General features: G+C 39.1%; 1 protein-coding gene across 8 annotated transcripts in view; it reads right to left on the bottom strand.

Moving 5' to 3' along the window:
• The window catches only part of Spop (speckle type BTB/POZ protein), a 71,064-nt gene that overhangs the window by 30,288 nt on the left and 13,316 nt on the right, over positions 1-27,460 (bottom strand). Inside the window, exon 2 of one of the 8 annotated variants that reach the window (XM_087202507.1) lies at positions 2,188-2,238. The exons of 3 other annotated variants lie outside the window; for them this stretch is intronic. The gene's annotated coding sequence lies outside the window, so the exon portion shown is untranslated. 4 more of the 8 variants (XM_087202504.1, XM_087202506.1, XM_087202505.1 and 1 more) reach the window with 4 other exon arrangements.

The following is a 27,460-nucleotide window of genomic DNA, read 5'->3' as shown; positions in this document are numbered from 1 at the left end:
TGCTGGGAAGACAAACTCTACCAGCTGCTCAAAAAAAAAAGGCATATAGAGATCATCTGATTAAGCTTCTCTCCATATCACTTTCAAAATCCATCACTTGGGAGATGTCTGAAATGAACATGAATTCAAATCAAGAAACAAACTTGATTATAAAGGGTCTATTTCACTTCAAAGTGGGTCTCAATTCCAAAAGAAAACATCTTTAGAAATGAAGTTAGAAAGGCAAAAGTAAACAATTAACAGCATCTCCCTTTTCATAAATTAGAATCATGTGCTGATTCCACTGGATGGCTTGGGCAAAATTCTCTAGGGCCACAAAGAGAGAACCTGGGAAGGATGAAGATTTTAACACATCTCACATGTTGTTAAAGATTTCTCTGTGTTGGGAAAATTTACTCATTCTAAAGAAGATCTAGAAAAGAAATTTTTTTTTTTGTACTAGGGATCGAACTCGGGACCTTGTGCTGGTGAGGCAGGCAGCAGAACTATTGAGCTAAATCCCTGGCCCTAGAAAAGAATTTTTAAAAAGGAAAAGAAAGAGGCGGAAGCGGAGGAAGAAGAGGAAAACCCTATGACTAAAAAGACTCTATTTATTTTATAGTTAATATCCCCAAAGATGTTTTGAGATTTGAGAGGTTATGGTCTTTTATCTGCTCCCTTCACCTGTGACTATGAAGAACCCTATAAAATCTAAATGGTAAACAGATGAAATGTCTAATACTATTTAAGCATGTCCAGTCTGCAAGGAATTAAAAAAATAGAAGAAACATGAAACAGAGGTTGGCATAACCCCACAGGGTCCAACGGCTTACAGAAGCCAAATTCAACAGGTGTTTCTCTTTGGTCAACTATGCTTTACTTCAGGGACGGCAAACCTTTTAGAGCTTTCAATGATACAAACAGCCCACTGTGGCACGCGTGCTATAGGTTTGCCACCACTGCAGTGAAACCTTTTAAAAATATTTCTTACTGGGCTGGAGATTTAGCTCAGTGGTTCCATGGCCTGCCTCGCAAGCGCAAGGTCCTGAGTTCCATCCCCAGTACCAAAAAAAAAAAAAAAAAAAAACCACCAAAAAAAAATATATTTCTTACTAACACTATGTGGCTACCAACAAGACCCAAGGAGAGAATTTCAAAGGAGAAAAATGTAAATTATTCTTAGAATAAGTTTATTAATTTGAAAACTGAAAAGCCCCACCTGCTACAGAGAATTTAATATTCTATAAGGCAATCAATTATGTTGGGCATTAACTATTATCTAACAGTACAAAACACAGTATTCTTTGAAGATATATATATTTTTTTGGAGATTTTTTTTTTTAAATAAAAGACAACTAGGGGCCAGGGATTTAGATCAGTGGTTCTGCCGCTTGCCTTGCAAGTGCAAGGTCCCAAGTTCCATCCCCCGTACCAAAAAAAAGGCAACTAGACCTCCCTTCAACTATGACAGAGATACAGAGGTATAAGCATGCTTTTCATCTTTATCATTATGTTCTTAACTGAAGTTAAGCTAACTACTGTTCATATAGACCCATGTGGCTAACCTAGAAATCATCTGCAGAAAATAAATTCCCTCTTCTTCTACCATTATTAAAAATAAGCCAGGGCCAGGGATTTAGCTCAGTGGTTTCGCTGCCTGCTGCGCAAGCGCAAGAACCCGAGTTCGATCCCTGGTACCAAAAAAAAAAAAAAAAATCCAAAATTAATGTTAAGATTCTAAGTAAACTAAATGGAACAAAGGATGGGCAGGAAGTTCTCAGTTTTAAATGCACATTCCAAAATTCATGACTCAAGGAAAAAGTTAAAACCACACAGGCAAACAAAATGGGAAAGTCAGACAGGATGTCTATCTTAACAGACTTTCCTGGCTCCTAATGAGCTGTGTTAGAATTTAAAAGATTAAAATACAATGACACCTATTTCACCCAACAAGACTCTATAAAAACATGTAAACATTTGAGCAAAAATCTCATACTACAAAGTAAAATTCTCACACTGCAAAATAAAAATGTTAAGATAGTAACCATGTTGAGAGAAAAAAAATTTTTTAAGTTACCTATAAAGAGATGACCTTTAAGGTACAAAGCACAAAGGCAATTTGCTCAAAATCAAACTTCTTTCATAGAGTAAAATGAAGTCTATAAGGCATCCCTTATTAGAAGTTTTAATTTTGGCCTGGAGATTTACCTCAGTGGTTCCGCGGCCTGCCTCACAAGCGCAAGGACCAGAGTTCGATCCCTGGTACCAAAAAAAAGAAAGAAGTTTTAATTTTAACTTCCCAGAAAATGGCTTCTGGTGAGAAAAATAATCTTACTCTAAGATCTCCATATCATATATGATCAACCACTGATTAAAAATTTAAATCCAAATATCTCTGCTCCCCTCCACCAATAGTGTACAACCTTACCCTGGTATATATACTGTATATACAGTAGTCACCAGGAAAGATCTGAATAAAGTTCTCCTTTATTTCAGATGTGGACATTTAGAATAAAACTTGTTTGCAGCCACTTATCAAACAAACACTACATTGTTCATTATTTTTAAAAAGCTCACATGCTCACCTTATCTGACTTTACTTACCATTTGCACTAAAATGAAACAGTAAATTGCAGTCAAGATAGGCACTTTTGTTTGTTTTTTTTTTTGGTGCCTGGATTGAACTCAGATCCTTCCGCTTGCCCAGCAGGTGGCGAAACTACTGAGCCAAATCCCTACCCAAGATACGCACTTTTAAAGTCATGGTAAATATCTCATTGTGCCTTTTCCTTCACAATTAAACTACGTTTAAAATTAAACTAGATAAAAACTCACCAAATCAAGTCAGTAGAAAAACTCTATTTTGTCTAGTCTAATAGGAAATTTCTGTAGGAAGAGATGATGAATCAGATTTAACTAGATTTTGAGTCTCACACAAGCCTTCTTACTTTGGCTATTCTTATACTTTTGCTTTTTTGTTTGTTTTTTTTTGGTACCAGGAATCAAACTCAGGGCCTCCCGATTGCCAGTCAAGCGCCACTGAGCAAAGCAGGTAATAAATTTGCAAAAAAAAAAAATTACTGGTTAAAAGGATATTCAAGATAAAATTACCATTCTTATATTCATCACTTCCTACAAATGACCTATTTTTTAAGTTATCTTTCAAAAACATTACACTTAGAAATGAAAGAAAAACCCACATTACTTCTTCTAATGAATTGGTCTATGAGTGTAGCAAAAATGAAATAAATGAGGCCGGGGATTTAGCTCAGTGGTTCTGCTGCCTGCCTCGAAAGCACAAGGTCCCGAGTTCAATCCCCTACAGTACCAAAAAAAAAAAAAAAAGAAAAGAAAAGAAATAAATGACTTGTCAGTATTTATGAGAGGAGTGATCACTTTTGCCAGCTTCCTAACAAAGGCAGAAAGAATTACGGTAAAGTTTTTATGTAAAATATACTTTTTAAGAAGTGCCGTGTGGTTAAATTACTCCACAGCAAGAAACATTTAAACAAAGACGTGTATCTTATGGTTTTAAGAAACGGCAGCAACACTAAGATGGGTGGGCAGTGTCCACTAAAGACTGAATCTATACTGATTATGTAAGAGAGAAAAGAAGTTCTTGTTGATGACCATGAAATATTTAGGCTGAGTAACTCCACCACTCCAATAATCTAACATATTCTACAAGGTTACTCAAAACAGAAACAGGGATAGAAGTTACAAGACTTCTAGGAGCCTAACTAAGGCAGAAAATTCTGGCATTATCTTCCCTGGGAAAATGAAGCACTGCATAAACCATGGTAAGTGATTCTTTAAAACAGAAACTTCTGTAGCCAGAGGTGGTGGCACACGTCTGTAATCCCAGCACTTGGGAAGCTGAGGTAGGAGGGCTTGAGGTCACCCTGGACTACATAGTGAGATCCTATCTGAACAAAAACAAAAACAAAAAAGAAAAGAATCCTCTGAAAATGTAAACTCCAACTTTAACTAGTACATAGGTACAAATAAGTTTCTTTAGGCTACACTAGATTTTGGTAAACCAAGTCTGATTACTATCAGTAATGGAATGGGCCAACACCAAAAACTGCTAACCCACTAGCATTAAAGGGCCATCTTGATCAGATACCATAAATTAAACCCTACAGAAATCCCAGGTACTTCAGGTAAGAGTAGGAGCTCAGTCAAATTCATTCAACAAGAATTTGTTGAAAAGGGCCAGGGATTAGCTCAGTGGTTCCGCCGCCTGCCTCTCAACCGTAAGGTCCTGAGTTCGATCCCCAGTACCAAAAAGAAAAAAAGAAATTGTCGAGCATCAACTGCAAGGCATTTTTTGAGATACAGTGGTCAAAGACACAGACAAGGTTCCTGACTTTCTGAGGGCAGAAAGATAAATGCCATTAAGATTTTATAAGTAATTACTCCTAGGGAGAAGATAACCAACTCTAACAAATGAAAATGCTCTGAATATGTGCTTCTTAAAGCAGTAACTATATATTGTCTTATTCCATTTATACAAAATTCAAAAACAGATAAAGATTAAACTGTATTGGTTTGAAATGAAACTTATGTGGTAAAATCATAAAGAATAAGTAATTATCAGAAATGTCAGAACAGTGGTTACCTCTGAGCAATGGTATGGGTTATGATCTAGAAGAGATACCATATGAAGCTTCTTAGTGCTGGCAGTGACAGGTTTCTAAGTCTAACCAATGATTATATAGGTGTGTGGTTTTAAATTTTATTTTTAAACTATACTTGTGTTTTATGTATTTTTCTGGTCATTCAGAAGGAACAGAGCAGTAAAGCAGGGCCACCTTAGAATTAATACCTGGACAGGGTGTCCAATCACACTGCCTTTCTTTGCATGTTACTGTTAAACTAAGATCTGTATTTCAGGGAAATTTTTCCTACTGACATAAATGTTTATGCATTCACCAGGAATCATTAGTTAATACTCAAATTACACAAGGAAAAAAAGCTTCTGAAAAAGTAGAGCCAAAACATAAGTATTTTTTGGTTTTATGAGTTTGAGGCCTCTGATGGAGCTTCAATAACCTCCTATCTCACTCTGAATAAACAGCACAGTGCACATAATGGCCGGAAAGGCCCTGTACAATCTGTACTCTATCAGTTCTCTGGCCTGAGCTCTCTACATTCCAGCTGCACTGCCCTTCTTTGTGTGGCTCCTCAGCCAGACAAGACACTTTGTGGCCTTAGCCTTTATACTTGTCATTTTCCATTTGGAGAATGCTCTCCTTTCTCTGAAGCATTCTCGGGTCACGCTCTCTCACCACTGCTGAGGCTTCCCCTAATTGTCACCACTGTGAAGCTCTCCCTGACACCCTCAGAATGCAATTCCCTCCTCCTGCAGCCACAATCCTATTTCTGCCTCATTATTTTTCCTATACTACATGAAGTCATCTACTATGCTCTATTTTTTACAATGTTTCCTGAAAAATAAGCTTCATAAAGGCAGATTCTTGGGTTTTGTGCTGTACCCAGACACAGTCATGGAAGGCTAGAATCAAATACACATTTAATAAATGACTGAATTAATCTTTGCTTTTGGATTCCATCCTTGAAAGCTGAGAGTAACTCTAAACATTCAAAGAACAAACAAACACCAGCCAGGTGTGGTGGCACATGTCTGTAATGCCAGCACTCAGGAGGCGGAGCCAGGAGGATCACTGAGTCCGAAGCCAACCTAGGCTACATAGTGAGTTCGAGGTCAGCCTGAACTACACAGCAAGATCCTGTCTCAAAACAAAACAAAACAAACAAAAAAGCCCTACTGTTTCCTCTCTCTGAAATTAATTTAACACAGTTTATTTTATTAACAAGTTTTGGGTTTTTTTTGTGTGTGTGTGGTACTGTGGATTGAACTCAGGACCTTGAGCTTGCAAGGCAGGTACAGTGCCACTGAGCTAAATCCCCGGCCCCTTATTTTTTTAATATTAATGAGTGATAGTTAAGACATCTACAAAGTCGATATAAACATAATTCTATTTTTCCCTAATAAAGGTGGAATATCTGTTTTTGCTCACTTTTTTTTTTTTGGTACCAGGAATTGAACTCAGGACCTTGCGCTTGCGAGGCAGGCAGTGGAACCACTGAGCTAAATCCCCAGCCCTATGTTTTTAATTATAACAATGCTCTTGAGGGCAAAAAGAAATAGGAACTCTTATGTATTGCTGGTGCAGTGTTAAACTGGCCTCTTACAGGAACTACTTGATAATACAGAAAATTAAGACTGTGCAGTTGCTTCCTCTATACTTTTTGTTACTTTTAAAGTATAAAATATGAGCACATTTTACTTTTATAGTCAGAAAAAAGGTTTCTATAAGAAAGACTCAAGCCAAACATGGTGGTGCACGCACTCAGGAGGCTGAGGTAGGGGGGTTGCAGTAAGTTCAAAGCCAGCCTGGACTACATAGTGAGTTCAAGGCCAGCCTGAGCTACATAGTTGGGTTTTTTTCTATTTCAAAAAAAAGAAAGAAAGAAATGAAAAGAAAAGAAAGAATGAGTGAATGAATTACACCTACAAAATATAATTTCAAAGAAGTTCTTCACATTATATTTTGACCCTCATGGAAGCAATAAATAAGGTCTTCTGTTATGAATCCAGATGAAATATCCTGAGAGTATCTACAGTTAGAAAAAAATTATTTTTGACTAAAGAACTAAAAAATGTTTTATAGCAGAGTTGCAAGTAGAAGGAAAACGAAACTTCACAGTGTTAGTGCTCCAATAAGAACATAATATTCTCCTAAAGAAAGATTTCAGATAGGAATATTCTTTGCCACATAAAATGTGAGGAAGATGTGACAATGAGCAGGTAACCAACTCCATTCATACTAGTGATTCCAATGGCATAAGGAAGATAACTCACTAAGCAAAATTGCCTTGGGATACATACTTCTGTGCAGGGAGATACATGGGTACTTCTGCTGGGCTACATCACCCAGATTAATATGAGAGGCAGCCTAGATCCAAAGGTGCTTTCGAGGCACAATGCTCAGGATCTGAGCCATATCCTGAGAACAGATCTGAGAGAAAAATACACAGGCATCTGAAATTGGAGTTATATTTATTTTGATTTCCATTTTAAGCTCTTATTGGTTGTTTAAAAAAAATGCTCAGCACACAAATTCTCAAATTCTTAAAGACAGTTCATATATTCATGAGACAGGTGGCTGCCCAAACTAGTTGTTAAGAAAGGAAGCCCTTCTCAAACACTGGGGCAGGCAGAGTGTTATTAGACAAGAGTAACAGTTTTCGTTTGTAACACTTCAGGATTCCAAGTGCTAGAAACTCTGAACAGGATCCAGGTTTAAAGAGGAAAAAACATGGGAGCATAAAAATAAAAAATACACTTATCCTCACAATAAAGAATGAAACACAGGAGATTTAAAGACTTCAGAGAAAACTTTATAAATGAAAACCTTTGGCCACTGAAACACATTGTTCTTTAAAGATATATTCTTATCTGAAATCTTTTTTAGAAGATTATTATGTTCTTACTGGAACACTAATGACATGGAATTTTGTTTTCTCTTCTATGATGGAAACTGCTATGAAGCGTGAACAATATCAACTTAAAGGGATTTTAAAAGAAAGGCATATTTTAAAAATGCTTTTGGGTAAGACTGCTCCAAGAAACTGTTAAATAGCTATGTCTAGATCATGCTAAATTATTAAGGTAACACGAAAACTACAAAAACTGGACCAGTAATCACTAAATAGTTCCACATTTGGTGGGTTAAGGTATCCTAGGAGTTTAAAAGTTAAAAAGAAAAAAGAAAAAGTGAATAGTTTTTGAAGTTTATGGAAAATAGCTGTTGGATATGAGACATAAATACAAAATGTTTAAATGAAAAGTTGTTACATTTATCAGATTCTAAAAAGAATCTCGAAGAAAAAAAAAACGAATCTCACTGGGGCATGGTACTGCACACCTATGATCCCCCACCAGGGAGGCTGAGGCAGGAGGATTGCTGTCAGTTCAAGGCCAGCCTGAACTACATATCAAGACCTGGTCTTAAAAAACAAAAACAAGGGCTGGGGACTTAGCTCAGTGGTTTCACTGCCTGCTGCATAAGCTCAAGGACCCAAGTTCAATCCACGGTACAAATAAATAAATAAATAAATAAACAAACAAACAAATAAATAAAATAAAAATAAAAACCAAGATACATCATGTAAAGGTAAAAGGTCTTAATGATGAATGTAACTGTATTTTATACCTAAAATGTACCAATAAACTTAATGGGAAAAAAACCAAAAACAAAACCAAAAAAAACAGGGCCAGGGATTTAGCTCAGTGGCACTGCGCCTGCCTCTCAAAAGCAAGGTCCTGAGTTTGATCCCCAGTACCAAAAACAAAAACGAACCAAAAAAAGCTTTAAGGAAAGAAATTTCAGGGCCTCTCATACAATGGTAAAAGAGGACTGATATTTCAAATTACGAAAGGTTTTCCTCATCTCTCTCCCTTTCTCAAATCCTAAAGTGTTGCACCAAGTGGGAGAATTCAAACATTGAAATATTTAAGACAAAAATCAAGCAACTAATGGGGCGGGGGACAGAAGAAGAAAATCAGAAGGGATATGTACAAGGCTGTTTCCTGGAGTTTTGTCTAAAAAGACAAAAAAATGAAAGCAATTTAAATATTTATCCAAGAAGACATGGAAAAACTGAAATATTGATACAGTAAAATAAAAGCAAATCAGTAGGGCCTGGGGATTTAACTCAGTGGTTCTACCGCCTGTCTCGCAAGCACAAGGACCCAAGTTCAACCCCTAGTACCAAAACAAAAAAAAGAGTAAATCAGTTAAAATGGGAGACCTAGTCTATGTGTACCAACATGGACAGATTTTAAAAAACAAGAATAAATGAGCCAAGTGCAGTAAGCTGCCTGTAGTAGTTCCAGCTACTTGAGGGGCTGAGGCAGGTAGATGGCTTGAGCCCAGGACTTTGGGGCCAGAGTCTGGGGAACAGAGCAAGACCCTGTCTCAAAACAAAATGAAACTGCTGTAGAATTTACATACATATAAATATTTTATATTCACACATATATATCCCATATAAATATAACTTTTATGTAAAGTTCTTTTTTGGTACTGGGGATCAAACTCGGGTCCTTGCGCTTGTGAGGCAGGAGGCGGAACTACTGAGCTAAATCCCCGGCCTAGTAATCCATCTTTATACACAGACCTACACTGCACTGGAAGGACACACACTACATTCGTGGCAGCAGGTTTTCTCTGCAGAGCCAGAGTAGGAAATAGAACCAAAAGTGAATAAAAGAAACTTCAGCAGACAGTATGTCACGATTTTTGTTTGACTTTTTAAAAAAGCTTTTCGAATCAATGAATTCAGAGAAAATGGTAAATTAGAAAAGCTAAAAACAAAACATCATCAAGGGGATTTTTTTTGTGTGTCTTTGAGGGGTTTAAAAAATCTTAACTATATAACCCAGGCTGGCCTTGAACTCATGGGCTCATGTGATCCTCCTGGCTCAGCCTCCAGAGCAGCTAGAACTGTAGGTGCAGGACACTGTGCCTAGCCAGAGCAATATTTTACATAGATAATAATGTAGTTTGAATCAAACCCCAAAAAGCCAAGGAATTCAGTAATGAAAATCCTATGTTGGTAAAATATTTTCTGTATAGCTGATAGGAAGTATAATTCCCATCATGTGATTAAGCAGAGTACTTAATCAAAGGGAGTAAAGAGACTGATTTTCATACACATCAGTAAGAAAGTACTTCTTAAATAAACACATTCATAGCGACCCAATGCTTCTTCAGAGTCTGTGAACCCTTACATTGAATCTGTTGCCACACGGCACCTTCTCTTTCCCTCCAGGATGCTAACTTCCTGGAGAAACTAGTCCGCCCTTGCCTTCATTTTATTCATTTCCCTTCTCAGGACCAATCCCCTCCTTCTTTAGTAACCTCAAATTTTAGTATCTGAAATTCAAAGACAGATTTTTAAAAAAAGCACTTGAGACTTCTGCTTCCTTGAAATAATTTAAGCCTTTTCTCCTCTTCAAGTCTGTCTGTCCTCCCTCTTCCTTTCCTCTTTCTACCCCTAAACACTTTTTCTTCTTCCATTGATTCAACTTCCAATAAGCTTCTGGTGTGTTTATACTTTTCACTTAGAGGAAAGGATACTTCCAAGTAAATCAAATGGAATCCCACTCCATAGCCCAAACGTAAAGGGGGAAACATTTAAAAAGTAAACAACTACGAACCATATTTTGCTGCCTTTCATTTTAGTATTATGGCTAGAAATAAAGTTGTAATTATCAAATGAAAGAATAAAATCAAACTTACTTGTATATTTATCATCGTTATAGCACTTAAATTTATCCACGGTCATCTGTTTCCCAAATCACTCAGCTGGGAACTGTAAGGCCACTCAGAATCAGCCAGTACAAAGAGTACTGCGGTCTAGTGGCAACTGTAACCTCAAAACTCCTAGCAGTGAGCGCCAGCCCGAGGGAGTGCACTTCCTCCTCCAAGGCCTTCCTAGGACCTCTGGAGTTAAACGCTTTAGGCTAATGTAACTCTCCCTCAAAAGCAGCAGTGTACTCAATGCTTCCAGACTTCAGAGTACTCTAACATTCATGATCTTATTTGGGACTTTTAACAGCTCTGTCAGGCAGGCAGAGCAAATATTTTACAAATAAGGAAACAAACTCAGAGGTTCCTATTTGTCAGGGTCATGTGGCTGCTAAGGGGCTTGAATTAGAATCCAAGCCTTTTAACTACTAATCCAATACTTTGTAATCCTCTGACATCCTGATTCTTTGATCAGATAATCTTACTCAACACATAGGTATCTGAGAGAAGACAACTTAGATATCCTAGCTTCCAATTCTCATTTCATTTTTAAGTGGCAACTCTGTAGAAAAGTATGTTCTTTGGTTCTGCTGCATTCTGATCACCATTATTAATGGAGACCTCAGTAAGTTATTGATGGGCTCGTGCCTACTTCCCAGACTGAACCCTGGGAGAACACGCCATGGCCTAATTCAGAGTGACTTTTCATGCATCAGCACTTCACCATCATTAATTCTTTAAAATAAAATGTCTATTAAAAATAGATAAATAAAATGTCTATTGTTTTAACAAGCCAGAGCAATTTTCTAGTCTGAGGTTTCAAGAAACCACTGTCCTTCCTTCCAGAGAGTTCCATCTGTCTTCTGCTATAAGTTTACAGAATTAAAAAACACAATTTCTACAATTCCTTAATTATATTCATTGGACATGTTTAACATGACTAAAATATTAACTGGCACGATCTTCAACCCAGGTGCTCAAGCCAAACACCCTTTCATACCCTATCAGCAAGTTCTGTCAGTTGCCCTGCTTCTCAACATATTCCATACAGCATTATCCATTTCTGTCCACACCAGCTTCTCCCATAAACAGTGTTAACTGGTTTCTAACTGATCTCTCAGCTTCCTCTAAAGCCTGATCTATTCTCCACATAGCAGCCACAGCAAACTTTTAAAATGTCAACCAGATAATGTCACTCCTCTATTTAACCACACTTGGAATAAAATTCAACCTATCTGACCTTCTAGGGTCCTTAAGTAAGTTATATACCAAATTCACCACACACCCCTCTCCCTTACCACACAGCTAACTCCAAACACACTGGTTGCCTTCTATGAACACACCAAGCGAATTTCCATCTTAGGGCTTTGCTTGTTCTTCCCTCAGCCTGGAAGACCTTTCTCCTAGATCTTCACTTTGCTAGCTGCTTGTTATTTGAGTCTGAAGTCCAAAAACCACCTCTTTCCAAAGAGGTCTTCTCTGACTACAGTCAAAAAGTAGCAGCCTCACCCCTACCCCTCCTAGGAATTTTTTTCATGTGAATTAATCCACTGAACTGTCTCAAGTCTGTAGCCTGGTCACCATCTGGGTACTCCTATAATAATGACAGTTTATTCTTGCAGAGCTGAGAACCAGAACCTGGATACTGGGGCTTGCTGAGATAAAGCCCATGACAGTCAGAAGCAGCTTCCTGGTCTTTCTTTTTAGCATGAACAGGATCTCCATTAAGCTTTTTTCCTCTTTGGGCATTAAAGTTTTAAGCAAACTATACTTAATCTCAGAAAATATTCTTCTAACACTGTGTAGGTCTTTTTTAAAAAAAACCCTATCATGCCTCTGGACTGTATTTTGCATTTGTCTTAAATCCCTAGTTTAGGGCTGGGGTACAGCTCAGTGATAGAGTGTTTCTCCCCATCATCTGCAAGGCCTTAGGTTCAATCTCTGGGAGGCAAAGGAATAAATATATCATTAGTTTTCTGAGTACTCAGTCACTTTACTGCACCAGATATAAATTTTTTTCTTTCAATTACAGAAAACAACTGATCATACTTGGAGCAGAGCTGGAATCTTTTTTCTTTTTTTTTTTTCTTTTCTTTTTTTTTTTTGGTACCGGGGATTGAACTCAGGTCCTTGTGCTTGCGAGGCAGGCAGCGGAACCACTGAGCTAAATCCCCGGCCCTGGGATCTTTTCTCTAGGATAGAAAACTAGTTTACAAACAGAAAAATAAAAGGTAGAGATATCAGTATTTTTGGAGGTGCAGATCTAAAAAATTCCAACCGTTTAAAAAATGCTATATGGAGTAACACTAAAACTTGAGAAAATTTACTAACCCTAAATTTTTTAGGAGTCAAGGAGCGAGCTCATCTGAATTAAGTAAAGTAGTTAGCAAGACTATACTTCTTTTCAGGGCAAAGGACTCTACCTAGAGTACCCTACATTTTGGATGGTATACAAAAGGTGCTTCATAACTGTTTGAATAAATGAATTAATAAAATAACTCTAGGGATACAGGTAGGGGCCAGGGATTTAGTTCAGTGGTTCTGGCGCCTGCCTTGCAAGTGCAAGGTCCCAAGTTCAATCCCTGGTGCCAAAAAAAAAAAAAAGAAAACCAAAAATTGGGCCAGGGATTTAGCTCAGCGGTTCTGGTGCCTGCCTGGCAAGTGCAAGGTCCCGAGTTCAATCCCTGGTACCAAAAAAAAAAAAAAAAAAAAAAGAGTCTTAGAGATACAGGTAGCTAAATGACTTTAATTTACAGATCAGAAACCCGAACCTCAAAGCACCTCAGTGGCTGTTCCAATGTGGCATATGATACAGACAAGGCCAGCAGCAGAGCTGTGACCAGAACTCAGGCTAACGTAGCATCTTCTCCCAGTTATGTTGGGAAAAGATGATGTTGGGCTCAAGAGTTTCAAAGTGAGTCTTCACCTTCACTTTTGAAAGAGAATGCATTTATGAAACACAATCAGATTGCAAAGACAGTAGGTTCAATAATGACTGATTAACTGAAATAATGCAAAAAAGACCCGTGAGGCACTGCAATTACTATGCGGTCCAAAAGGACCAAACTCTCCATGATCAGAAAGGATACTAGAAACAAACCAGGAAACACATGGAACTTGACAGCCCTCAGCCTAGCTTTCCGGGGTTATCTAACGCGACTGCTCAAATTCAACTGCCAAGCCCCCATTCCAATGCTCAGTCCACATCTAGAACAAAATTAATCAAAGTGGCCATACAAACTGGATTTCTCCCTAAGGATACAGAGGTACAGAGATAAATTTGTGAATCTACTTGTTCTCGACCCCTATAATCTTTTCTCCCTTTCAACTGAACCAAATCTTTATTGACTAGAACAACACAGACTTTAATGTTCAAGATGTAAGGGGTTCTTTATTCTCTGAAAACTTTTTGCTTCAAAGCAAAGATCCATCCTATCAGCCTAATGAAATTACTATCAATTATTTACAGTATTCATTTTGAGATAAGCTCATGAATCCCTTAAATTCTGGAAGGATATGTTTTCCCACCTATAATGCAGTCACTTGTAAAACTAACAAGTAACAAGTAAACTAGATTTTCAATCCTAAATCTAACAACTAATACTAATAGTAAATGTGTTTACTGCTTAAGCATGAAAGTCAATCAACCATAAGAAATATTTACTGAATGCAGTCTGTTTTTTTTTTTTTTTTTGCAGTCTGATTTTTGAGACAAGGTCTCACTAAGTAGTTCAGGCTGACTTTGAACTCATTATGTAGCCTAGGCTGGCCCTGAACTCACAGTGATTCTCCTGCCTCAGCCTCCCAACTGCTGGGATTGCAGGCATGTACCACCACAGCTAGCCCTCAGCAGTATGGCCAATTTTTTTTTTGGTACTGGGGATCGAACTCAGGTCCTTGCACTTGCGCAGCAGGCGGCAAAACCACTAAACTAAATTCCCAGCCCCTAGCCCTCAGCAGTATGAATGTCGGGTCCCACACTGAACTGCCAGTCTCACCATAACCAAGTTCTTTGCTTGATTTCAATAAGGAGAAAATGTTTCTGGCCTTAAAAAGAGCCAGGAAAAGACTGAACTTATAGTTAAAGGAACTACTCATATTTTCAAGAAATGAGAGCATCTCCTCCGTATATACAATTTCTTCCTTTAGACAATTTCCTACCATCCCTTACAGCAAATTTCGCCTTTAAATACCAAGCCAGTTAGAAGTCACAAAGACTATCCCTCCATTTCTTTGGCCCAAGATGGAATAAAAAACACAGTAAAATCAATTTTAAGAATCTAAAATAGTCAACTATGTACTCAATCAAACAGAAGCTCTAAACTTGAGGTACAAAGTCACTTCAAATAATACTTAGGATTTCAAATTCACTTTTTAGGGACTGGGTCCTCAGAGTTTAAAAATATGAGGAAAAATTAAATAGCTATCCCCTCCTTCAACCCCCTTCACACTCCCCAGCCCTCTTTTTATTTGAGACAGGGTTTTGCTAAATCAAAGTGCCCAAGCAGGGTAAATCTGCAATCTTGCCTCTCCCTCCTATCCTGCTGGGATGACAGGTGAGCCACACCAGATAACCAGAACATTTATCTCTATGGCCAGAGGCAGTTAACTGAAGAATTGTTTTACAAATCAGTCTTGGCAACACATGCCTGTAATCCCAGCTCTTGGGGAGGCTGAGGCAGGAGGATCACTGCAAGTTTGAGGCCAGCCTGGGCTACATAGTGAGTTCAAAACCAGCCTGAACTGCATAGCAAGACCCTTTCCAAAAAAAAAAAAAAAAAAAGAGAGAGAGAAAGAATTGTCTTACAAAGGTCAAATTTTATTGAGTCTTTCAAAATCAATTTTTCATAGTGAGAAACACACATTAGTTAAATCAACTTCGAATAAGAATGGAACAAGCCAATATAGTCATAAGCTACTGCTGCTCTTAGGACCTGAATTCTAGTGCAGGCTTTGCAGATTTCCCTAAACTTGAATTTTCTCATCTTTAAATTTTAGGCTACTGTACAAGAAGTATGTTTAGGATTCCTTCTAGTGTTAAAGTTCTATGCACATTTGGAAACACAGACATGCTTTTAAAAAACTAAAACAAATACATACAAAACATAATTCCAAAGTTACAGGAAGCTCTAGGGGAAAACTAAGTTTCCTTCTAAACTCCCAAACCCTTCTCTAAAACCCAAAGCCGATCACTGTTTTGTTTTTTTAAATATCCATCACTCAGGCTTCTTTAGTGACAAGACTAAAGTAATCAGAAAATCTGTTGCCAAAACTGATTGTTTCCAGTGTCCATTTATGTTATCCAGATAAATGGCACAAAGTAAACTCAAAATCTCTATACACCTATCATTTTTCAGAAACGAAATTTTATAGAGAAGATCCTAAAGGTAGCATTAGGTTATAAAAAGATATTTTAAAAATGAAATAATCCTCACTTTACAAAATACTAATATTGATTACATAGTACACCTATGTTTAAAAAGTCTGGGCAAGGTCAGGCGTGGTGGAACATGCCTGTAATCCCAGCACTGGAGAGGCCAAGGCAGGAGGATCTCAGCAAATTTGAGGCCAGCCTGGGCTACAATCAGTTCAAGGCCAGCCTGGATTACATGTGAGACCCTGTTTCAAAAAAATAAAACAAGGCCAGGGATTTAGCTCAGGGGTTCCACCACCTGCCTTGCAAGCACAAGGTTCTAAGTTCGATTCTCAGTACCAAAACAAAACCAACCCCCAAAAAACCCCAGAAAAGTCTGGGCAAGCTCCTGAGGACTATTTTTTTGGTTTTGGGGGGCAGGGTCTCACTTTGTAGTTCAGGCTGGCCTTGACCTCATTATGTAGCCCAGGCTGGCCTGAACTTGTGGCAATGCTGCCTCAGCCTCCTGAGTACTGGAATTATAGGCGTGGGCCACCACACCTGGCTCCTGAGGACTGTTTTATAGAACACTAGTGTATCTATTTAAAAAAGCTACAGTATAACATACTTGATACAGCTTCCAACTCTGTGACAATGTTTCCACTTCTCTAACCACTTCAGTTTGACCAATCACTATTTTGTATCTTCAAAAAACAAAAAAGGCGTTGTCTTAGTTACTTGTCTCATTGCTGGGACAAAATACCCAATATCCACAAGTTAATAGGAAAGGTTTATTTCAGCTCACAGTTGGCTAGGCACTGTGGCAAAGGGGCATCGCAGAGAAGCAGCAGCATCAAACTTTCCTTTCTCTTTTATACCATGCAGGTTACAAGCCTAATTGTTGGTGCCAAACATTACCAGGGTGGGGATTCCATCATCCACACCCAGAATTATGCTAAACCAATCAGTGGGCTAATTTAGTTATCACACATCCCTAATTCCAGCATCACACACCCTAGATCCAGCCACCTCAGAAAAGCCCGACCTATGAATGCATGAGGCTTTGAGGGATGTCTAGATAACAAGCCATAACATTCCGCCTCTGGCTCCCCAAAAGACTCATGAGCATCCCTTTATGCAAATTGCATTTAGTCCAACTGTAAGAGTCGCCAAAGTCTTAACAGTTTCAGCATTGCTGAAAAGTCCAAATCCAAAGTTTCCTCTGAGATTTAAGGCAAACTCTTAGCTTCAAGCCCCTCCACAAGTGAAAAGAAAATTAAACATTCCCAACATACAATGGCCCAAGAAAAACATTCCTATTCTCAAAGATACAAATAGGGGGATAAAAAGGTATGGAGCCAAAGCAAGACCAAAATCCAGGAGGGGAAACATTAGATCCTGTAGCTCCACGTCCAGCAATCTGTGTCAATGTGAACTCCGAAAGGCTTGGCTGGCTCCATCCCTACAGCACTGCCAGTGGTTGCAGCCCTCATGGCTTCTCTCTCAGTCTAATTCTGCTCACTCCTTGCAGCTTTCCTTGGATGATCCACACTCCTGGCTTTTCCAACCTTCTGGAGTCTCCACTGCACTTCTGGCTTCATACTCGTGGCTTTACACACTGACCTCTCAGGGGCAAACTGCCTTGCTTGTCAGGCCTTCTTCTGAATTCTGGGTGGAAGCCTTCTGACCCCACAACTCTTACATTCTGATGCCCCTAAAACTAGCACTGCATGGATGATGACAAGGTCTGCCCCCAACTGGAGCAATAACTAGGCTTTCTTTTCTCTGGCTGTAGGGGTTGAATGTCCAGCTGGCTGAGCGCTATGAACCCAATCCCGAGGAACAACTTCCCTAGGCCATGTCATTCTGGACCATGTAGCCTTGGGGTTCTCTTCTCAAAGCAAAGTCTTTCACCTTTGCAACTTTGAGGCTGCAAAGGGTGAAGTCCTGCCCAGTCTTGTGATGCCCTCAGGCCATCTTTTCTATTGTGATCTTCCAAAATAAATGGCTTTTTACTGCTAATCTTTTCTACAACCAAGCTCTCTCTCTGTTCTATCTCTGCAGGCCGCACCTTTACTGGAGCTTTCTTTCAGGGCAAATTCAAAACTTTGTTTTGTTTTCTTTTTTTGGTACCGGGGATTGAACTCAGGACCTTGTGCTGGCAAGGCAGGCATAGGAACCACTGAGCTAAATCCCCAGCCCAAACTCAAAACTATAAATCATTCTGCTGGGCTCTTTCCCTTGATCCTCAACAAAGATCTGGTTAAAAGCCCCCAACTGTAGCCATGCCACTGGTTCAACGTTAGATTGCTTTGAAAGTTCTTCCACCAGATTAATTAGTATACCACACTTAGTCTCTTGCAAAGTCTCTGGACATGAGAAAAATACAGACAAATTTTCTGCCAAAGCATGACACACATGGTCTAGAGTCCAACAGCCAATGCAGTCCGTGTTCCCCACTGAAATCTCCTGTGACTGGTTTTTACCAGCTGCATTTCTTTTGGCATTCTGATCTTCTGAGCTCTGACCAGAATCTCCCAACAAGTTTGACTTACTGCATTCCAGGGCTGTTTCTTCAGCTGGCATTTCCAAACCATTCCAAACTTTTCCCACAAGCCAGTTCCAAAGGCTCCTGAACCACATGGCTAGGTAGTGTCACAGCAGTGACCCCACTTCTTGGTACCAAAGTCTGTCTTAGGTAAAACCATTCAGCCACACACGATTCAGCCACACACATGATCCAGCCACCTCCCAAAAGCTCCACCTATGAGCATGAGGCTTTGGGGAGACATCAAAATACAAGCCCCAACAGACAAATACCAGCAAATAATAAATGTACGTATATATGTGTGTGTGTGTATGTACACATATTCCATATAGGGCCCATATCTATTCTTCTTAATGGTTGCATACCATTCCACTTACCCAGTTGTGAAGGTTCCACTATTTTGCTACTGCAAACATAACCAATAAGTATATTTGAACATAAGTACTCAAGGACCAAGAGCATGCATACTATTTCTTTTGATAGATATTGCCAAGTTGCCCTGCAAAATATGCCAAGATATACAGTACTTCCAGTGTAATTCTCCACTGAGCATCTGATCTCTTGGTACTTTCTATTGAGGGAGGCCAGGGACTGTCCAAAAAACAAAGGGCATGTGTGTGGACCAAAAAACCTTAAAGTAGAAGAGCCAGTGAAATTTAGACTTAAAAAAAAAAAGGCCAGAAATATATTTTATAAATTAAGTGGACAGACTAACCAAACCTGTGGCAGACATAAAATATGGTATTTGTCTGTTGTTTTAAAAGATTTAAGCATTGATGTTTCCTTGCAGTACTTGGTGCTTATAAAAACTACTGACAGAAAATAAATTTCTATTCAGAATAGGTATTATATTCAAAGTCTATCAATTTCCCCAAAAGTGCAATTCTGTCTTAGCTCTGAATATAGATTTAGTAAAGTATATGAGCCAGGCGTGGTGGCACACACCTGTATTCCCAGCCCTCTGGGAGGCTGAGGCAAGAGGATCCAACTTCAAGTCCAGCCAGGGCAATTTATGAGACATACCAAGACCTTTTCTTTCAAAATGAGGCTGGTCTTTTAGAGTTGGCTGTGACTGTACCACAAATTACTGTCAGGTCCCAATTGCAGACACCAGGCTCACAACAGATAGCTCTAGGCATCCAATGAGGCATCAGTGGACACACAGAATACTGAGATCACATAAGGATTGGTTGGCCCCCGGTATTAGCATCTGAGATGGGTGAGCCCTTTCAGATTGGTTGCAGTTGGAGAAAAAGTCTTCCAGGTGCTGGCAAATTTTACTCTATTAAGAGTTCCAGGGCCGGGGATTTAGCTCAGTGGTTCTGGAGCCTGCCTCAAAAGCACCAAGTCCCGAGTTCAATCCCCAGTACCAAAAAAAAGAACAACAACAACAAAAAAAGAGTTCCACCTCTCATATCATATGATATTCAGTCATATCACAATGAATTCCACAGATTAGTAAATAAAAATTTTAAGGCTGAGAGTTTTCAAATAAAAATTTTAAACCAAAGAAAAACAAACATCCCAATCATACAATAAAGAGGCAGGCCTCAAATGAATTAAATAATTATATTCTTCAATACCATCTACTGTTCCTAAGACACACAGAAATCTGTTTCTTGGACTTGAGAATGGTATTAAGTGGCAATGGATCAAGGAGAGAAAAATAAATGACTACTTGAAACTAATTCAAAATTCAAACCAAAGACATTCAACTTAACACAGCTTGCTCATACTCTCAAAAACAAACTGAAGCAATGTCTAGTTGGGTTGCTATGTTAAATGCAAATTACATGTCATAAAAGAAAGTACATCATAATTGGCCATAGACAGCTAATAACCAAAGTGTTTACTGGTTACTGACCATTGCTGTCAGCAAAGTTTATCCAATCAGACTGTGTATGCAAATAACTTCCAAAAGTTATTTGTAACCTTAATACTGATGGTCAATGTACTTATGACATATTATTAGCCCTGTCACTTCTATAGATATGTCTATAAACTATGACTTTCACAGCTGATACTAATTTATCTAATCCAAACTATCTCTATATTGTAGTTGGCAATAAAGATGATAGTGCCATTCTCATTCTTTATTTTGGAACAAAATTATGACTTTATTTCAATTCCTACTACAGCTGAAGGAGATGAAAGCTCATTAAAAAAGAAATTTCAAAAAACATCTTTTGTTTGTTTGTTTTGGTACTGGGGATTGAACTTGGGTCCTTGAGCTTGCGCAGCAGGAAAAAAACACCTTTTAAAACAAACTATAGGTAAAAATTCATAATTTATTGGTAAAAGAAAGGCTGGAGTTAGGACGATGCCTACAATTTGTGGACTTGTAGGTCTTTCCTAAATTGCCTCTCTTACATATTACCAAGTAGGAAGAGAAAAGATAAATTTAAACTCACCCATTTTCTTACCTGCCAAATTGGTCCAAGAACTGATGACAAAATTAGACAAATTTGTTAAAAGGGGATTTTTGCATTATAAAAAGAGGTAACTATATCCTGTTAAAAGGGCACCAAGGGCCGGGGATTTAGCTCAGTGGCAGCGTGCCTGCCTGGCAAGCTCAAGGTCATGAGTTCAATCCCCGGTACCAAAAAGGGGGGGGGGCACCAAAAGTAGAGCATCCGTGAATTCTAGGATAAATTACAGATGCATTTCTCTTTTCTTTTTATAACTTTTAATACAGTAAAATTTACTATTTTGGTATGCAGTTCTGTAAATTTAATGTTATGTTATCACCATCACCACAAATTAAGATACAAAACAATTTTAGGCTGAATTTTAGGACAACCACCATAATAATGAGTTATCTAAAGCATTTACTTCATTTTTCTTGTTTTGGTTTGGTTTTTTGGGACAGGTTTTTGGGGGCAGGGCAATCCTCCTGCCTCAGCCTCCCAAGTGCTAGGATTACAAGCAAGCACCACCATGCCTGACAGAAGTATTTACTTCAAAAGACCAAGAATTCTTGACTTACAGCAGACAAAAATGGGATCTAAAAATTTAAACAAATATTAACTGGAAGCAGAGGAATAACGGATGGTCCCTCTCTTCTTTTGATCTTGCCACAATCAAACCATCCTACAAACTCCCTCATTTCACTGAGTTCCATGCCTATGTCTTCTGTACTGCAAACCAACTTCTGGTGACACCTCCCAGTGGCTATCCCACAGACATCTCAAACTATACAACAAAAACAAAAACAGCCCATCGTCCTGCAAAACCCTGATTACTTTCCAGTGATCCCACATTCATGCAAGTGGTTCAAACAAAAAACCTAGAAGACAGCCTTAGCTCCCCACTTTTTCTCATTACTCCACCTCCACTAACCCCACCCATCAGTAAATAACATCTTATCAATTTTACCTCAGAAACACACCCCAAACTGTTGATCCTCACCACCAACAACCAGCCTAGCTGATGACTTTTAAACTGTCTCATTACATGAAACGCAGTACTTTCCTTTTCCATTGTTGCCCAGTGGGCTGTTTTTCACTATGACATCTTTGAATATGTTTCATCTGCCCAAAATGCCTCTCCTTCTTTGTAAACTGCTACTCTAATCTCTCCAAATAGAATTAAATGCTTCCTCCTTGCTCTCAACGTGTAGATCTCTTGCTGTTGTAATTATTTTCCTTTCCCGCTAGACTGAGAGTCCCTGGAGAGCCCTTGCTAGCTTATATTAACCTTAGTAAGCCTGACGTGTAGGCAATGTCTAGCAAATAATAGATGCTTAACAAATGTTTGAACAAGGAATGAGTGAATACATCATAATGGACAAAGTGGCCTGAAGGATTTTTACTTCCTTTTGTTAAGATTTTAAGCTTACCGGTGCTGGGGAATGAACCCAGGCCTCTGCATGCTAGGTAATCACTCTACCGCTGAGCTACACCCCTTGGCCCCCTGAGGGATCTTTGATCAGCACAGCACAGAACTGTACTAGCTGTTATCTCAGGCAAGTTACTTAAAGATCTGCCTGTGCCTCAGACTCCTGTCTGTAAAATAGATACCTACCAATACATGAGTTAAACACATGGTCTAGAACAGTATCTACCACATTACGTAAGTGCTCAGTAAACATCAGATATTATTCATTTTTGAATAATACCTTGACTAAGAAGGGAACAGACTAATCAGACATGTTTTCCATGTCATGGAAAAGACTACCCCTCAAAATTCATTGATTAAATGGCATTCTGGTTTATGCATCAAGCCTTGGGTTTAGTTACTTTAGCTGATACCAATCAACTCTAGTGATAAGGAGGAAACTGTGTTTACCAACAAAACTGCAGGCCAAGGGCTGAGTCTAAAAGATCCTATTCAGCTAACAGCATCCTAGGAGCACCTGTCAGAAGGCTTCAGTGGTCACCTTACCATGCCTTACCTTGGTTCTCCCTAAAATGCAATATTTTGGTCAAAAGCAGTACAATTTAGTCAAAGACTGTGATGCTAGGACAGAAATGCTTAAAGTATGCTACTTATCAGTTTTGAAAATGATTATGTACTTTAAAGAGAAAGTCACTGAATTTAAGAAAAAACTAGTCAGTTCTCACTCATCCACACAAAGGGAGGTAAAAAGTGATATATATAATTCAAAAGACCAAAAATAATTCTTTTTTTTTTTTTTGGCTTTTTGAGACAGGGTATAACTATGTAGTTCAGGCTAGTCTGTGAACTCTGTAGCCCAGGGTGGCCTTGAACTCACAGTGATCCTCCTGCCTCAGCCTGCCAAGTGCTGGGATCACAGGCATGCACCACCATACCCAGTAAATCCTTAATATTTTGTTTTCAAATACACTGTGCCATTTTTCCTAAAGATTTACATTCAGCCGGGGATTTAGCTCAGTGGCACTACTGCACCTGCCTTGCAAGTACAAGGTCCTGAGTTCGATCCCTGGTACCCCCCCCCCAAAAAAAATTTACATTCAAAATTATCTTTTGGCTAAACTAATAAAAAAGATGTACATAGCCTAGACATACATTTAAGACACCACAGGAGTAAATTCAAAATAAGATAGAAGCTGGACATGGCAGCACACACCTATAGTCCTAGCACTTGGGAGTCTGAGGTAGAAGGATTGCCACAACTTCAAGGCCAGCCTGAGATACACAGTGAGTTCAAGGCAAGCCTGAACTACATGGTGAGACTATATTAAAAAAAAGATAAGACAGAAAGCCAATCAGTATTAGATAAATTTTGATGCATGATTTACATGAGGATAATTTACACTATTATATGATAATTCCTCTTGACCTGCCAGGCATGGTAGCACATGCCTGTAACTCAGCACTCAGGAGACTGAGGCAGGAAGGATCACCCCAAGTTTGAGTCCAGGCTGGGCTACATAGTGAGTTCAAGGCCACCCTGAACTACACAGTGAGACCCTGTCTCAAAAAAGCCCCCAAAACAACAACAACAAAACAAAACCATTCCCCTTGACCTCACAGCATCCTCTTACAGTTCAGTCATCAGTTATAAAATTCTTCCAAATGAAAATCTATAAAATAAGATTTAGAAAGAAAAGATAAGCCAGGTGTGGTGGTACACACCAATAATCCCAGCTACCTGGGAGGCTGAGACAGGAGGATCACAAGTTCAAAACCAGCATGAGCAATTGTTTTGTTTTCTGAGACAAGGGCTTGGCTTGTTATATAGTCCAGGCTGCCCTGGAACTCATGGCAATCCTCCTGCCTCAGCCTCCTGAGTGCTAGGATTACAGGCATGCACCACCACACCTGGCTAGCCTGAGCAATTTAACGAGACCCTGTCTTAAAAATAAAAATGACTGGGGATGTAGGTCAGTGGTAGAGTGCTTGTCCAGCCTCAACAAGACCCTGGGTTGATCCCCAGCACTGCAAAAAAAGGAGGGAGATGAACAACAGAATTTCCAAAGTTGAGTCATCTAGGTCTGTCAGGCCATTAGGGAATCATCCAAATAGGATTCTGTTCCCAAAGATAGGAGGGTGTATTGTACCTACAGAGCTAGAAGTGGGTGCCAACCTAACTCAGGTCAATTTATTTCATAAAATCAAGGTATTATTCCTCAAGGATTATGTAGTAATCCCTTATCAAAAAGCACTTTAGAGATATCTTGCCTAAACCCTTTGACTTTATAGAAGAAATTAAGATCCACAAAAACTGCCACACGTCTATCAAATGATAAAGTAAAATAAATTTGTTATTGGGAAGTTCACATATAATCAACCCTTTATATTTCTTATAAAAAGTGATTTCAAGTACATAATTTGCTTAAATTAGGACACATCTACACATCTGCTTTATCTTATAGTTCCATCTTGTACAACTCAAGATGTGCTAAAAATAAAAGCAGTCCTCTGGGATATAACTTCACTCCCATACATGCCTTTCCATTATGTCACAGCACTGACCCTCCTCTCCAATTAGCTGACTCCACCCTGTGTGTCAGCTCATTCACACCATCATATGCCCTTCTCACATTTATACCCACCACTCCTAAAACCACCCACGATCTCCTACCTCTTATCAGAACACTATCCTTCCAGATCCAGGGCGAGCTCTATCTTGCCATGCAGTTCACTCTGAATTCCTAGCGTATTATTGCTTCTTTCTTCACAATTAATAAGTACTACTTAAACCCAGGAACTGACAACATAGAACTGGAATTGTAATTCTTCCACATATGTCTTTCCTTACACCTGACTTCTCTCTCTCTCTCTTTTTTTTTTTGGTACTGGAGATCGAACTTGGGACCTTGCACTTGCGAGGCAGGTGGCAGAACCACTTAGCTAAGTCTCCGGCCCTCCTTACACCAGAATTCTCTTTTGACAGGTCTAAAGACACCTAGGAATAAGAACTTAAACAACTTATCAAATAGTAAGAACAACTGCTACAAGAATGCAATTGAGTTTTTTAATTAAAAAGTCTACTGATGTTAACATACCTTTCCACTATAAAAATATTTAAAGAATAATTAGAAAAAAGGTAGTAACATTTGTACCCTCTTTAACACAGTAATTCCACCTGAGAAATCAATCCCATGAAATCAGTCTGGTCAGTATATAAAGATTTATGTGCAGAGACAGCCATGACAACATAATTACAAGCAAAAACTGGAAAAGAAAGAAATTAACCGGTCGAGAATTGGCAAAATAAAATATGATGTATCCATACAACAGATTTCTACATGGGTATTTTAAGATTTATCAGTGTCACGAAAAAAATACACTGAATATTTAAAGCAAGTTTTAAAACAACATACATAACCCAATTTTTCTAATGTTACCTCATATAAATATAACACAGACACACACATATATACATGTATATATATTTAAAGAAATGCCCAGTAAGACTTCAAGAAATGTTCATTGTAAACCAGGCATGGTGGCACATGTCTGTATTCCCAGCACTTGGGAGGCTGAGGCAGGACGATCACCACAAATTCTAGGCCAGCCTGGACTACATAGTAAATTTAAGGCCAGCTTGGGCTACACAGTGAGTTAAAGGTTAGCCTGAACTACATAGCAAGACCCTGTCTCAAAAACCAAAAACAAAAAAAACAACAAGCCAAAGGTCAATCATCACCACTGCTACCACTCTGTCACAAACCACCAAGGTAGAGGGGTACCATCACTGCTTTGGCATCTTAGGAGTACACTAAGACTAACATGGTACTCTGTGTTAGAAGGATTTCAACTTCATGGGCTCCCAGACCCTTTCCATTTCATATACTCATGCTTACTCCTACACCTGAACAAGATATCTTGGAACTTCTCCACTTCCCAGATACTAACTTCTGAATTCTCTCTGCACCCCTATCCCTCTACCAAGAGAAAGGGAAGAGTCAAGATGAGAAAACAAGACATACAAAACCCCTGCGAGAGGACTTAGCTGCGCATACTAGAAGAGAAAGTAAGGCAGCACAGCACCAGACACAGAGAGCCTCAAAAGTCGTAATAAAGACTGTGGATGCTGTTGTATCATAGATCTTGCTGCTCCCAGGGTGAATCAATTTTATATAAATGAAATTGTTTTATTTTCAATGTATGAAAATGAATGTCTAAATCTGTATTTCGAACCTCATCTCTTCTTTCAACATCCAACATGAAAGATGCAATGGCCTGCTTGTGAGGGGCTGCTCCCAAACGTCAAAACATCCAAAGCTAAACGTTCTTGTTTCCCAAACCAGCTCATTCTGTTTTGTATCTTCTACTGATGCATCATTCATCCAAGTGAGATATCTCAATGCTATCTTTAATTTCTTGCCTATTGTCCGCTCCCACTGAGTATAGGCTCCACAAGTCCTCGAATCTCCAACCTACTTTTTTCTTTTCTAGTCCCACTGCCTCTACCCTAGTTTAGGCTAACACCGATTCTTGCTCAGATTACTGCAACAGGCTAACTAGTTTCCACACCTCCGGCTCTTTTTCCACAAATTTATCCTATATGATGTCATTTAGACACGTTAAAGCCCCCAATAAGCTGATTATATACAAATTTACGACCTCAAACTCTGATTTCACTTGAAGCCCCACTCACATATCTGCCTACTGAACATATTTATACTTAGCCTCATTCGAATCTCAAATTTAACATGTCTAAAATTGAACTCCTGATTTCTGATCTTCCCTCCGATCCCACACCTACTTTTCCCATTCCTCTTCGTCTCCCACCCTCATCTAAGTAAGTGACACCTCTACCCATCCAGCTGCTTAAGCCAGAAACCTGGGAGTCATTCTTGACACTTTCTTCTCCCTCAACCCCCACATTCAATCTATAATTAAACAGATTCTTTCTTAACATACTTTTCAAATCCATCCACTTCTTTCCATCTCCTCTGCCACTGGATCCCACCTGCAAAGATTCCTATTTCCAAAGTGTAGGCACAGCCCAAGCATCAGGAGTTCTAAAAGCTCCGCAGGCGATCCTAGCACTACGGGGTCTGGACTTCACTAATTGCTCTGCAGGGTCTGCTCTTCGGATCTGTACTTCTTCAATTCTGACAGTTTCCATGGTGTTCTCCCTTGCTCACTTCACACCAGCCACACTGGCCTCCTGGACGCCTTCTTGAGTGCGCCAGGCCCACAGGTGCCTCGTGGCTTTGCCCTGCCATCGCCTCTACCTGGAAAGTCAGTTCACTCCTCCTGCAGACATGTATTCAGACAGCGCTTCTGCAGTGATTCTGACAGGCCTTCATCTACCTAGCACCGCAACCTCCCACTTCTACCCCAAACCCCTTACCCCTT

Source organism: Heterocephalus glaber, unplaced genomic scaffold (genome assembly GCF_053883595.1).
Source record: "Heterocephalus glaber isolate CG9 unplaced genomic scaffold, H.glaber_assembly_v1.0 deba00001773, whole genome shotgun sequence".
NCBI lineage: Eukaryota > Metazoa > Chordata > Mammalia > Rodentia > Bathyergidae > Heterocephalus > Heterocephalus glaber.
Note: the sequence above shows the minus strand (reverse complement) of the source record. Positions and strands in the feature narration are given on the sequence as shown.